This window comes from Gobio gobio (genome assembly GCF_949357685.1).
Source record: "Gobio gobio genome assembly, chromosome: 21".
Classification (NCBI taxonomy): Eukaryota; Metazoa; Chordata; class Actinopteri; order Cypriniformes; family Gobionidae; genus Gobio; species Gobio gobio.
The window spans coordinates 19,000,026-19,014,048 of NC_137117.1; the positions used below are offsets into that span (position 1 = coordinate 19,000,026).

A 14,023-nucleotide genomic window follows, 5' to 3' on the forward strand; every position below is an offset into this window, starting at 1 on the left:
CTGCATATCTATCTATCTATCTATCTATCTATCTATCTATCTATCTATCTATCTATCTATCTATCTATCTATCTATCTATCTATCTATCTATCTATCTATCTATCTATCTATCTATCTATCTATCTATCTATCTATCTATCTTCTTGATGAGAAGCACAAGAGTACATACATACATACACACACACACACACGCGCGCACACACACACACACACACGCGCGCGCGCGCGAACACGCACACACACACACACACACACACACACACACACACACACATCTGATCAAAGTGCATCGCTCAGCTCAGACACATGAGTGCGGGCGGTGCTGTGACTCTATGGGAGTGTCACTCACAGTTAGGCGTGTTCACTTTACTGTCAGTTCTCAGCCGGACAAAAACAGCTAAACGCTTTCTCACAGACGAAGCTGGTTCTGCCTCCCTCGCCACTCATTTAATAATTTTTGTTTTTGAGTGCATCTGAGTGATTTTGCTCTTGGCGTCTGTTTCAAAGACACGACAGAACTACTAACCGGGTGCTGTAGACCTCAAGACTAAGGTAACGCAAATGTGTTTTTATTATTATGGTGAGACGAGCGAGTTTTAGAGAGTTGACTACCTTTAAAACAGCAGGCTAGCAGGGATTTGATACTGTGCTGCATGTAGGTTTCATGCATCATTTCTCACGGCAGCGACTCAAAATCTCTGACGGTCCAAACGGCGTGTCCATATGCGACTTCGAACGATATATCGATGCCCAGAATGTTGTTTAGTTAACGATGGGAATAGTAAGGAATTTAATGATTCTTTGATTCGTCTTAACGAGTTCGGTTCCTTAACGGTTCCATCTAGAATGTCATTCTTTAAGTACTTAAACGATAAATATATTTTTAAAAATCTATTGCCCTCGGCGATTGTTAGCAAGTGAACATATATAGAATATATCATGTAGCCTACCATACAATGCACAAAGAATAACAATTTTGAACAAAATGTAATAATTGACCATTTTCTTGCCAAAGGTATTTACACAGACTTTTTAAAATAATAAATACAAATACTAAACGAACGAAATGTAGCCTATCATATTTCAATTGTTTATTTTTTTGTAATAAAATAAACTCATCATGTGTATCTCAAATACAATTGTAATATGAACAACCAGTCAGTAACTCACGAGCCATAAGTACAACATAAAAGACAAAAGTTATTTTCGAGTCGTGATGGATGATGATTGCGGTAAGTCAGATAAATTCAGTAATCGATTCTTAAGTGTTTTTGATTCACAAAAAACCGGGTTCCACTCATTCGAGAATCATTCTACATTGTTTGCGCTGTATTTTTATGATTCTTTAAAAGAACCGACTCAAATGAGTCATTTGTTTGGGAATCGGACTACACTGTTTGCTGTGCGTTTCTGACTGTAAAATCATCATTATTAGTAGTAGGCCTATTGCGGTTACTAGCAGTGCAGGAAACGTCACCGTATTTTTTTAGCATGCCTTCCGTATAAATATATGTTAACTGATCCGAATCTCAGGAAAATCGTTCTGTTTAGATATTTTAGCGAGCTAAACATAAACAGCTCACTAGATTTTGAAACGCAGCCTGTGCGAGATTCAGCCATTTATGTCATGCACAGTTCAGTCTATTTTTAATTGTACCAGTTAACTGCATTTTGGTGGTTTTCCTCTTTGTTTGTTGGCTTCGTCTGGTTGTTTTGTCAGATGTTTTGTTATACTCTTTCACAAAACTATAGTTTGTGGAGCCTGAGTGAGTCATACTGTTATGTGAAGTGCTTGGAAACGTAAAATACACTTAAAAATAAATAAAGGTCCTAGAGACAGTTTTTTTGGGGGGAAGTTTTTTTTTTTACTGTGTAAAAATACAAATGGTTACCCAACATACTTCAACGATCGAATACCATGCTGATCTGGGTTTAGGTGGTCTCCCAATCTGACCAGCCTAAAAGTCCCCCAAACCCAGTCAAAACCATCAAAACAGACCCTGGCTTGGTTTAGCAATTACATTTTGTTCTTCTTATCATGATGTTATTTGACACATTTATCTGAACTGGTTAAGTAACTGTTGCATTCTCTGGATTTTTCCCCTGAGTTGTTTATTTTACTGTTATCTCTTTACTAGTTTGATTAATATATCTTAATGACTGCATTACTCACGCTGCCTTAATAATACATATTTTATCTAAATATTAATTGCAACCTTCTTCTGTTTAAAAGTTTAACGGTTTACAATAACTGGACCGATTATGTCATTAGGTTCATCTCATTTCATCATCATAAGAGATTTCAACTCTTCCAGTTAGACAGGCACAGACTATTTTGTCACATATTTCCAGTTTTAGCTGACCGGGCAATATGAGTCATGTCAGTTTTGACAGAGAAAGGGTTTTGACATTCTTTGTCTGCTCCCCTGCATTTTACACCTTTTTTACACCAAACTACTTACAGCCAGTCATTCTTGTTTTTCCACTCTTGTTTCTGCTGTCGTGACCAAAACGTATCCATCTCAGTGCAACATGCTGATATTTTAGTTTGCGGTTTTGTATCTCTGACTCATTTGAAACCCCAAACTAAATTTGTGGATGTCCCTAAAGAAATTAAAAGTCCTAATTTAGTCCCACATTCTCTCTGGAGCTCTTGGCTTAGTTTACCTGATAATGGTAACTCATTCTCTGAGGAATCTAGAGCCTTATGGGCTTGGCTAGAAAATCACAGGGTTGGTTTACTGTCTTCTCAGCAATCTCCTGCTTTTATGATTCATGAGCCAAGTAGTGAAAAACTAGATTCAGGAGTAGCTTGTCTTTCCTTAACCCCAATCAGGATCTAACTGCACTTACGAAACAGAGACAGATGAAGGTCTAGCTTTGTTAATGGAATGTGGGTCAATATTCTTTTCACCACAGATTTCCTCACTTTCACCAGGTGAGTGGTAAATACGAGCTTGTTTTCCCATATTTCCATTCAGTGGTTGGTAAAACACCTCCATCTTCTCTAGTTTGAATAGTTGGAAACCAGAGTAGTGTAGATTCCCAAGAGTATCAGGACCGCAAATAAAAAATTATGAGGAAATTAAACATTTGGGAGCCAAATGATATCTCACAAAATGTACTTATACAGCGTACACATGAGAATAATGTAATGAACAATGTTTTTCAACATAACAAAAAAGTGATTCTTGGTTCAGTCAGGGAGTCATTTGTGAACTCAGTTCGAACTTTAAATGATTCACTGAGTGCGTGAGTCAAAGTGTTGACTAATTTCAGTGCTTTATTTTAAGCAGTGAAAGACTGCATGGTGAGATATAAGTAGCTAAACCTTTAATATTTGACGACTGTTTTACGATTTTATAGAAAGGTTCAGCGACTGACAGTAAAATACTCAACTGAAAGTTCACAGTTTTAAGTTGAAAAATACACTTATATTTACATGATTCATGTAATTCATAACTGAATTTGATGAGACAAAAAACGCTTTGCATTTTTTTACATATTAGACATACGAATAAGAGTGTGCATATTTAATATATATATATATATATATATATATATATATATATATATATATATATATATATATATATATATATATATATATATATATATATATATATATATATATATATATATATATATATATATATATATATGTATATATATATTATTTGCAAATAGTTTATAACTACAATAGACCTGGAACTTTTACAGTTTTTTTCCGTCATTCACTTAAATCCCTTGCAATCCTTACATTTTTGGATTGGTTTAAATAAAAAAAATCAATAATTCAATAACACCCACACACACACACACACACGCGCACACTTTGTTCCTCAATGTTCAAGACATGGCCTTGCATTGCTACTGTGTTCGTTGTGTCATGAAACACACGCCACCAAATGAGAATATATATGATGAAATCGCAAAGCTTTCCTGACTAGATTTACATTTTTTGTCACATAATGTTTAAAAATTATGCAATTTAGGCAGCCATAAATATTTGCATTGTAATTTTACAGTTCTACAGTTGTGTATATTATTATTTTTCTAAAATACAGGATTTTTACTGTGAAATTATACATTAAAATAGTGATATATATATATATATATATATATATATATATATATATATATATATATATATATATATATATATATATATATATATATATATATATATATATATATATATATATATATATATATAATATTGTTTAACATTTAATATTTTTTCAACAATAATTATTATTATTAAATTGTGATTATTTTTATTTTATAGTCATATAATCCCACAAATTTTGACCAAATTGTGCAGCCCTACAAACAAACTCAGCAAACATTTAGTTTTTTAAATAACATTTGAAATTTTGATCGCAATTTTATCGGAAAATTCACAATTTTTCTCCCAAATCGTCCCTGTCTTGAGCCCTGAGTCTGTTCATTGTACAGTGAAACCTTTTGGAGATAATTGTTTTCTAGTGGTTGTTTTCATTGTGAAGTGTTCAGGGTTAGTTTAGATTGTATAAATGAAAAAATGATCTGTGCTCTAATTTTGAGTCTATGATTTCTCATGCCCTCTCTTGCGCATGGTAATGCAGTCTAAATCTAATTCGCTCATGACTTCAACTCTTGATATTGCTCTGTGTAGGAAGGAGACTAGCGCAACAGTTGCTGCATGTCTGCTGTCTGTAGTGTTCTCTCAGCGTGGGTGTTAGTACGTTTATAACATGTGTCTCCTCGAGCCTGTGCCTTTGCACAGACCGCGCAGCAGGCTTTTCTGGAGGAGGACGGCGTGCACGGCTGCTGTGCAAGCTCAGACGTGCCTGTGGCTAGGCAGTTACTTTGTAAGGGTTTCCTGCGCACCGCTGAGGCCCCTTTAGTTTTACGGAAAACTTGTCCTGCCACAACTTAAACAGTCAGTGATGCCTTTTACCATCAAAATGCAATAAAAAAAGAAGCTGAGAGAGACGAGCACAGCAGCCGCTCTCAGATGAGGTGTGACTCGTGCTGCTTTACAGTTTACAAATTGGCCTGTCATTTGTTTTGTAAGCTGTTTCAGTGTGTTTAAAGCTAAATCTGTTTCATTTAGTGAACAAAGTGATCTTGAGCCACTCAGACAGAGAAGGGGCCGATTATTTCCACTTTTCCAGTTGTTGTTTCACAGTGCATGTTGCATTGTCCCAAAGGGTGCACATTTTTAGACAAAAATCATTCCCTTTTGTTGTTGTGAATTATTCACCCTTACATCAGCAGGTGGAATGCAAAGCAGTCTGTTTGAAGGTTGTGTGCTCCGAGAAGCTTGCGTAGGTGGAGCAGACCAGCAGGGGAAGACCCGTGAATGCTGTCCGGGTTTCCTCCCCCTCATCCGTCTCTCCCCTCCTCCCTTCCTCATTCTAGTCCTGTCAGTCACCCCTGGCAACGGTCTGAGGAAGCACAGCTGATGGGGAAACTCTGACCAGCATTTGGCAGTCCTTCTTATTGACCAGATGCACATTGTGTTTCCTTGGAAAAGCTGAAATGACTTGATTTGATTTGATTTGATTTGATTTAATCTAATAAAGCAGCTCATAACCAGCTAAACAAACATTTCCCATTAGAACCAGAAGGGTAACACCCATAGGAAAGAAAAATGACAATTATCATTTTTGTCACAACCGATAGATAGTGAAGTCAATTATTATAAAAAAATTCTGATTACCAATATGCAGAACCTTTTTACTATTGTATTATTTCTATTATTGGTTCTATTTGTTATAGTTTTGACACAATTTCTAAATCATTAAACTACAAATATAAAAATGTATTATGAATATAATAAAAACAATAATATCAAAAAATATCAACAACAGTAATAATATTATTTATTTATTTATTTATTTTAAGCCAAATATTTTCCGATCTAGGCAACGCCCGAATCAGCTGTGCTGTCAGTCTAATCAAGGTAACCGTCATCACAATGGCCCGCCTCTCCATTCATTTGATTGGACAATGGGGAAAAAACACGAATGACGTCGGGCGGTTTTCTGCTCAGAGTTGGGGGTTTTTTTCAACTTTTGGCACTACAAAAACACGAGGCGCAACAGGCGGTTAAAATGTGAGGCGCCAGGTGCATAAACAGCGCGTAAAGTGCTCACTGCCAATTGAAAACTATTTTAAAAATTCACTTCTTACTGCAAAGAAACGCATTCTGTCTGATCGGGGCATAAGAGGGTGTTTACACAACTAAAATGTAAACAATGTTCTGCGTTTTGGCCGTTCATTTACACGACAATGGCGTTTTGGGGCCTGAAAACCAAGCGGCAACCTCCTGCAGTTTCTCTTGAAGCCAATACGGAAGTGACTTAAACTACAATTCATCGACTGGCCACTAGGGTCAGAAGGGAGCAGAATCTCATTGAGCTCAATGTTAAAATGGCCAACTTTACAGCAGAAAAACACATGTTTACAGCCTGGTACAAATTGGGGTTTTGGTCTATACGGCTAATTTTGCCCTTCATGACAACTGTGAGGGGGGTGAATTTTTTTTATAACTCATTTGTTTACATTATATAAAGCTTTAAAGTTCTGCATAATTTATCTGCTGTCTGTTAGTCATCGCATCACCTCAGCTCCGCCCACGTCCCGCCTCTTTGCCCATTTTCTGTTATCCGGGAGTGACGCGCAATGAAGCGATGACAAGATGGCAACGGCCAGCTCGTCCCTACTTTGCGCTTCAAAGCAGCTCTTCAGAACACTATGGGTGAAGTCACGGACACTACGTCCATATTTTTTTACAGTCTATGCTGAAAACACAAACTTTTGAAAACGGGTTTCAAAGTGCACGTTTTTGAAACAATACTGTTATTGTCTCCGTGTAAACTACAAAAATGCTAATTTGTTAAAACAGTGATGTCATGTATATGCGTATCACGTGTTCAGTGTATAGGTGCGTAGTACGTAACAACGCCATTTACTGGCCTGGGGCCCGTTCTTCGTACGTCGCTAACTCAGTTAGCTGGATTTGATTGTTGACGATTTGACATGATCTCGGATTGTTTGGTTCTTCAAAGCTCATCCTGGACTTGCTGTCATAGTAACAGGTCCGTAAGCTTAAACCTGCTCGCGAGCGGCTTATTTCATGTAAACAGGATTAGATTGCATCTGAGGTCATACTTAAAATCTGTCCCAGCCACTGCTACTTTATTACAATAGTTCATTACTGAACAGGGGCAATAATAATAATTTTAAATAATAATAATAATATAAAAAATGTTATATTTTATATGCATATGAGAATGTATATAATGTTGTATAATAATATAGACACAGCCACTTGATTGAGCGATTTATTTGTGATGGAATAATTACTTTATAATTTTATTGGAGGTTTACACACATGTTGTACAGTTACTCTGAGCCGTGCATTAATTTAAGTGATGACGGATATTATGGGATGGCTTGATGCAGCGCAAGAGATGCAGATAATTTGATCTTGACCCTTAAGAAACTTTAATACTGTCACGTTACAAATCTGCTCCAAATTGAATTAAAAATTAAATTACAACATTGAAATAAAAATGTAAAGGGTGTACAAATACTGTATAAAATCGTGAATATAAATAATTGGTAATCATGTTAAAAAAACATTTATCATTTATCTATAATAACTTTTATGTTGGTTTGGTGGTTTGGCTGTTTCCTTATAAAGGTCCAGAAATTCGTGGGGTTTTTATTGTATAATTTGTCAAGTTTTTTGCCAGGTGGCTTTTTTAATTATATGATGTCATTACGTTGCTGTCTTGACGCCAGCCAATCGCTGCATTGCTGATCGTGGTTTCGAGTATCGATGCATCTGCCCTCTTCAGGGAAAACAAGAACGCGCAGTGATCTTAGATCATTTAATCCAGATATTTTAATCCAATCCGCAAATTCGTTTGAAGAACCAAATTAGCCAGAGATCAGTTATCACGATTAAAAGATCTGGGATCTGTCAAATCATCTCAGATGTAATAAGCAACGTACGAAGAACGGGCCCCTGGCATGCATAATACAGCGTTTTAAGTTGTTTTCACGGATCCGTGTGAGTTAGCCTGACGTTGTCATACTCAATTCTAGTCAGAATATGAGTCTGATACTGCTCCGTTGGGCTGTGATTATGGGGCGTGTTTCAACCGAACCAGGAAAGACCTCAATTGGATAGACCTACAACCAATCAGAGCAACGGAGTGATGCATAACGTTAGTTGTCAAATATCAACAGAACTCAACTGCAGTGTTACCAAGTCTGCGGTTTTGCCGCGGGATGTTTTTCCATGTCCGCGGGTTGAAGCGACCCCAGGCAACCCTAAAAAAAAAAAGCTATTGGGCTTGTTTTGGGCTAGTTTTGAGGAGCAATTGGGCGGGTTTCGTTGTGAAAACTTGGCAACCCTGTCTGCACGAAAGGAGTAAGTGTAAACGATGTTTGCCGGTGTTGTAAAAATAATTTAAGGATACACAGAGTACTTACCAACACGATCATCATTTCTGAGAGAAATAGTGTAGGTGAATGCATATACAAACAAGTTCTCCTTTTAGGATTAGAACAAATTCAACCCAAGCGCTCTTTGGTGACGTGGATGCTTACGTTACATTACAAGTCCAGACCGAACTTCCCGAACTAAAATGTTGTGGGCGGGGCTAAGTTCGGCTGGCATCCAGGCTACGTGTGAGTGGGATCGTTTTGACAACGTTGTAGTCTGTACGCAAAAAACGCGAAGGAAAAACTTTTTCCAATTTTAGTACATTGTTGTCGTGTAAACGTACCTTAAATGCTTTCCAATTTATTTTTCACGTTTTTCCACCTGAATGTGTTGTTGGGTACATAAGAATGTCTAAACAATAGAGCCCCATTTATCGGTAGATTGAATATTTATGTGCGAGTATTGGATTGAATGTGAATTCTCTCTAAACACAATTGAGATCTCGTTATCTACTAGTGTCTTATATCTATATATATATTTTTTAATTGCATTCATTTTAAAACTCTATACTGTAGCGTCTCATTTATTTTAATTCTAGGAAAGGGAATAAAGACAACTCAGATTTTTATCACGTCTCCTGAGTTATGAAAGAGCAACCTTTTAAGCAATAAAATGAGAGGAAGGGGAATATATGAACTCTTGCAGATACATAGCAGCTGTTTGACTTGACACAAAGCGACAGCTTGTACAAACAGAACAAAGCTTTAGAAAGTATTGTTCCTAAATATAGTTTTAAAAGACATTGTTAAGGCAAATAATATGTGCTAATATTAGATCACTAGAACTGGCATGTTTTTTTTTTCACGTGAGAATCACACACCGCCCCTCTGTACACACTGTGTTGTGTTCTAAGTCCAGCTTTTCTGGTAATGAGGGTTGGAAATGCAACTTAATGCGCAATAGTGAGACGGGTTGGGCAATTTACTGTTGTAATTGAGTTTGTTAGCCTTATGTAACAGTTATTTACATTTTTGCAAATTTTCTCTTGAACCAAGTTGACTTGTCTACAGAGTCTTGCAGTGCTATGTTATCCAACATTCTTCTAATTCTTGTGAGCTCATGTTTTAAAAATAGAGTACGAAGAATATTTAAATATTTGTTTGTCACAACTCAAATCGCTCAAATATTTAAGCGCACTGCAACAGATCTGAAATGTGATTAAAACAATGGAAAAACCTTTTACAGCATTACTTTCACTTATACATTCATCGACATTTAAACTAAAAATCTTGATGTTTCATTAAAAACAATTGTCAGCTACAAAGTCACAAATACAGGAAGAGAGACGCATGCCACAATGCACAATACAGGGGAATCTCTCAGCAACATGAAACTAACTACTACAGACACCCACTACTTCCTTAATGCTACTGACATTTCTGTAATTCTACTGACATTTTTACCTGCGTGGTTTTGAATGGCATAAGGATAAAGATCTAAAGAGATACATGAACACATGACTGTCATGCACTTGTGGGGGCTGCCAAGTATAATATTAGAGTTGTAGAGCAAACATTAAAACAGATATTTATTTTGTGATAAGGAGCACCTGACACATCATTCAGCGTATTATGCTGCAAATTACCCAATAAAGATATAAACAGACATATTGATTTGAGTTTAAATAATTTTTAATATAAATATCATAGGCCTATTTATTTTTATGGGACAAAGGACGGTTATATAGAAACTGACGGGTGAAGTGAGTATCACTGATTATCTCTTCATCACGGCACCTGTTTGTGGGTGGGATATATTAGGCAGCAAGTGAACATTTTGTCCTCAAAGTTGATGTGTTAGAAGCAGGAAAAATGGGCAAGTGTAAGGATTTGAGGGCCAAATTGTAATGGCTAGATGACAGAGCATCTCCAAAACTGCAGCTCTTGTGGGGCGTTCCCGGGTCTGCAGTGGTCAGTTTCTATCAAAAGTGGTCCAACGAAGGAAGAGTGGTGAACAGGGTCATGGGCGGCCAAGGCTCATTGATGAACGTGGGGAGGGAAGGCTGGTTCTGTTAGAAAGGTGTCAGAATACACAGTGCATCGCAGTTTGTTGCGTATGGGGCTGCATAGCCGCAGACCAGTCAGGATGTCCATGCTGAGCATCAGAACTGGGCCACGGAGCAATGGAAGAAGGTGGCCTGGTCTGATGAATCACGTTTTCTGTTACACTACCTGGATGGCCGGGTGCGTGTGAACACACACAACAACGAGTTTGAGGTGTTGACTTTCCCAGGTGGCCTCCAAATTTCCCAGATCTCAATCCAATTGAGCATCTGTGGGATGTGCTGAACAAACAAGTCCGATCCATGGATGGCCCAACCTCGCAACTCACAGGACATAAAGGGTCTACTGACAAATTGAATCAAGTATTTGACATCCATTTTAATCAATAATGGTATCCAATTGAACCCTCATCTATAATGGAAAAAAGTGATTTTCCACCTCAAATGGACACATTGGCTTGGACGATTATGCATCTTTGTTGTATAAATGACTGCCTTCAACACAATTTACAGTCCAAAAGAGTGATGTTATGGTCTCAAAGTGTACTTTGCCGAGCCTCAACGAGCCCCTGGAGCTGTGTTTTACTGCACTAAGTGTTTGGTGAAGCAGAGATTTGTCTCCCTCCATAAAACAGAGCTATGCATGCAAATAAGTGATGAGAAAGGCCAGAATCAAATTACCACGCTTCTGTGCTCAACCCAAACAATTAGAGATTCAGAGAGAGTCCAGATCGAGAGAGAGAGAGAGAGAAAGAAAGAGAGTCCAAGACCTACAGCCACCAGCCATTGTAAGCTACAGTCAACTGAGTGTTAAAACTGATGTGACACAAGACCATCAGAGAATTATATTATGCGTAGTCATTTGTTTGAAAATTTCAACCTAAAATCATAAGTCTAAAAATATGAAATTATATTTCTTATAAAGAAAATAAAGCATATTTCTGGGCCCAATAGTAGTGTTTGCATTGTGACATTTTCATGACAATTAAGCACATTTAAACCCCTTCTCCCAATAGCCTATAAAAAGGTTTATTCTCATTATAGTAATGTTGAAAAAATGGTAGCACTTTACAATAATGTTGCATTTATTAACATTAGCTCACTACATTAGTTAACATGAACTAACAATGACAAATACTTCTAAATCATGTATTAGTTGATGTGTATTTCAACATTTACTAAAAAAGTATTCAAATCAAAAGTTGCATCTGTTATTATTGCATCATAAATAATATTATTTAATGGACCCGAGCTGACATGAACCAATGAACAGCTGTATTTTTATCAACTAAGGTTATCAGAGAATAATAAATACTTTAACAAACGTATTGCTCGTTGTTATTAATATTAATTAAGGCATTAACTAATAGAAAAATAATTATGTATTATTTAACATAAAGTATATTTGTAAGTAATCACAAAATGATTTTTGTACTGAATTTAATTAATGCTGATTTTACAAAATTATTTTCTTATAGAAAAATATATTTTTAATATTTCACAGATTCACAGAATAAGAATGTGAAGGGAAAACATACATAACTGACATAAAAATGGCTTGATATTTCTCCATGAGATCTCTCCATTTGCCATGTGATTTATGAGGTATTATTGGACATTCTATTCAATTACACGTCTAAATGTACTTTCGTTTCACATTTTTTAGAAGATTATCTGTTAGAGAAGCTTATAAGATCAATTTAGGATGTTTGATTTAAATGAATAGTTCAGCCATGAAACTCACATTCTAATTGGTTCGTTCAATGTAATGCTCTCAGCCAATAGGTTTCACGTGTCCATTACTATTTCCCTTTATAACACGACACATCCAACCATAGCTCCAGCAACAGCAGCAGAGTAGGAGATCTAGTCTACCAAGACCAAACATCTACATTCTATTTACATTAATAAAATGTTTAACAAACTATCCTGAGAGTTGTCATGACTGAAATACATAAATAAATGTAAAATTAAACATTTATGCTTCCTTTTATCTTTCAGAAAGGATTGATAAGACTGCAGTGTGTATGTAAAATACCAGTCCGTCATGCCCCGACTAGCTTCCACTGTTAACAGAAAAGTATTGCTCCTGTTTTCCTAACTTTCTCTCACACACACCCACCCACCTACCCATATATACACGGAATAGGCCACACAAACAAAGTTCCTAGGCAACGACACTAACCTTTTGAGGGAATTAACTGAGAACGGTGTGACCCTTTGTTAGCTCCCATCACATGAGAAGAGTGGGTGTATGGGCTTCATTCTCTCTGCCTTTTCTATCGTATCTGAGTTTTGGAGCTCTTTCATTATAGGAAGAACATAAAGTGCCATTAAAGTGGATTGCAGCCTTGCTCTGTTTTTTTTTTCTCTCTCTTCATGCTGACAAACTTTCATAAGAGGTTAGGTTGAGGAACTCCTCCTGATGTTCGGACTAGAGATTTGCATATGTTTGTTTGTTGGCTTTAAATATGTGGCTGATTTTCTGTGTTCACAGAAAAGTGCTGGATCACTATTATGATACTTTTACTACTTTACTACTATTATTAGTTACTAAGATCGTAATACTTGCTTTAAGTAGGTCACCCATTTATTCTCGCTGTTTGGCTTCTGTTAAAAAAGTTTGAAGACACCTTAATGAATGTGCATAGGAAGAAAAACTTTAGCCTTGCACTAGCATGCTAATCTCCCTGGACAGGCTTTTTCCTTAATGAGAGTGCTGATCCATTTTCCATTACAGATAAGACCCAGAAACATAGTGTTTCTGTACAATACACACACAAAAAGGGAGATATTGTGTGTCTCGTTTAGCCTTAGGTCCTTGAACAAATGCTATGTACACATTTTCAATTTTTGCCTTGAACATGTTTTGAATGTTGAGCATAGTCGTACTTCAACAAATATAATAATATATGACTGTCAGACTTTTTTCTGTCAGCGTTCTACTGGTGACATACACAAAAACATAAGATTAATCTTTTAATTGGGAATACAACTTTGTGGTAGTCATGTGACCACGAGCAGTGTGCATTTGTTGCTTTCTGTTCACATAGTTTTGTTTTCTTGAGCATGAGGCAGTGACGGTATGTAAATGAGGGAGTGATGTGACATGCTGATTTACATAGGCAGGCTGGCATACATTACAGTAAAAAAAAAACTGTCAAAAACAACGTATTATTAATGTGTAGATAATATTGCAAATATATAAATCAAAATTACATTTTAAATCAATATTTTTAATTTATTTAAAGTAAATATATATATATATATATATGTATATGATGTATATGTTTGGGGTCTGTAATATTTGTTCATGTTTTTGAAAGAAGTCACTTATGCTCACCCAGGCTGCATTTATTTGAAACAGTAATATTGTGAAATATTATTACTATTTAAAATAACTGTTTTCTATATATATATTTTTTTTCAAACAAATGTCTTTGCTGGGTAAAAAAAGATTTTATTTAAAAATGTATTATATATATTTTTTTATAATATCCAAAATGAAATCCAA

At 36.2% G+C, this 14,023-nt stretch overlaps 1 protein-coding gene across 1 annotated transcript in view; it reads left to right on the forward strand.

The window, feature by feature from the left end:
* Positions 1–364: 364 nt before the first annotated feature.
* dgkaa (diacylglycerol kinase, alpha a) overlaps positions 365–14,023 on the forward strand; it is a 33,911-nt gene continuing 20,252 nt past the window's right edge. The window contains exon 1 of the mRNA XM_079802713.1: positions 365–553. The gene's annotated coding sequence lies outside the window, so the exon portion shown is untranslated. The remainder of the gene's footprint in view (positions 554–14,023) is intronic.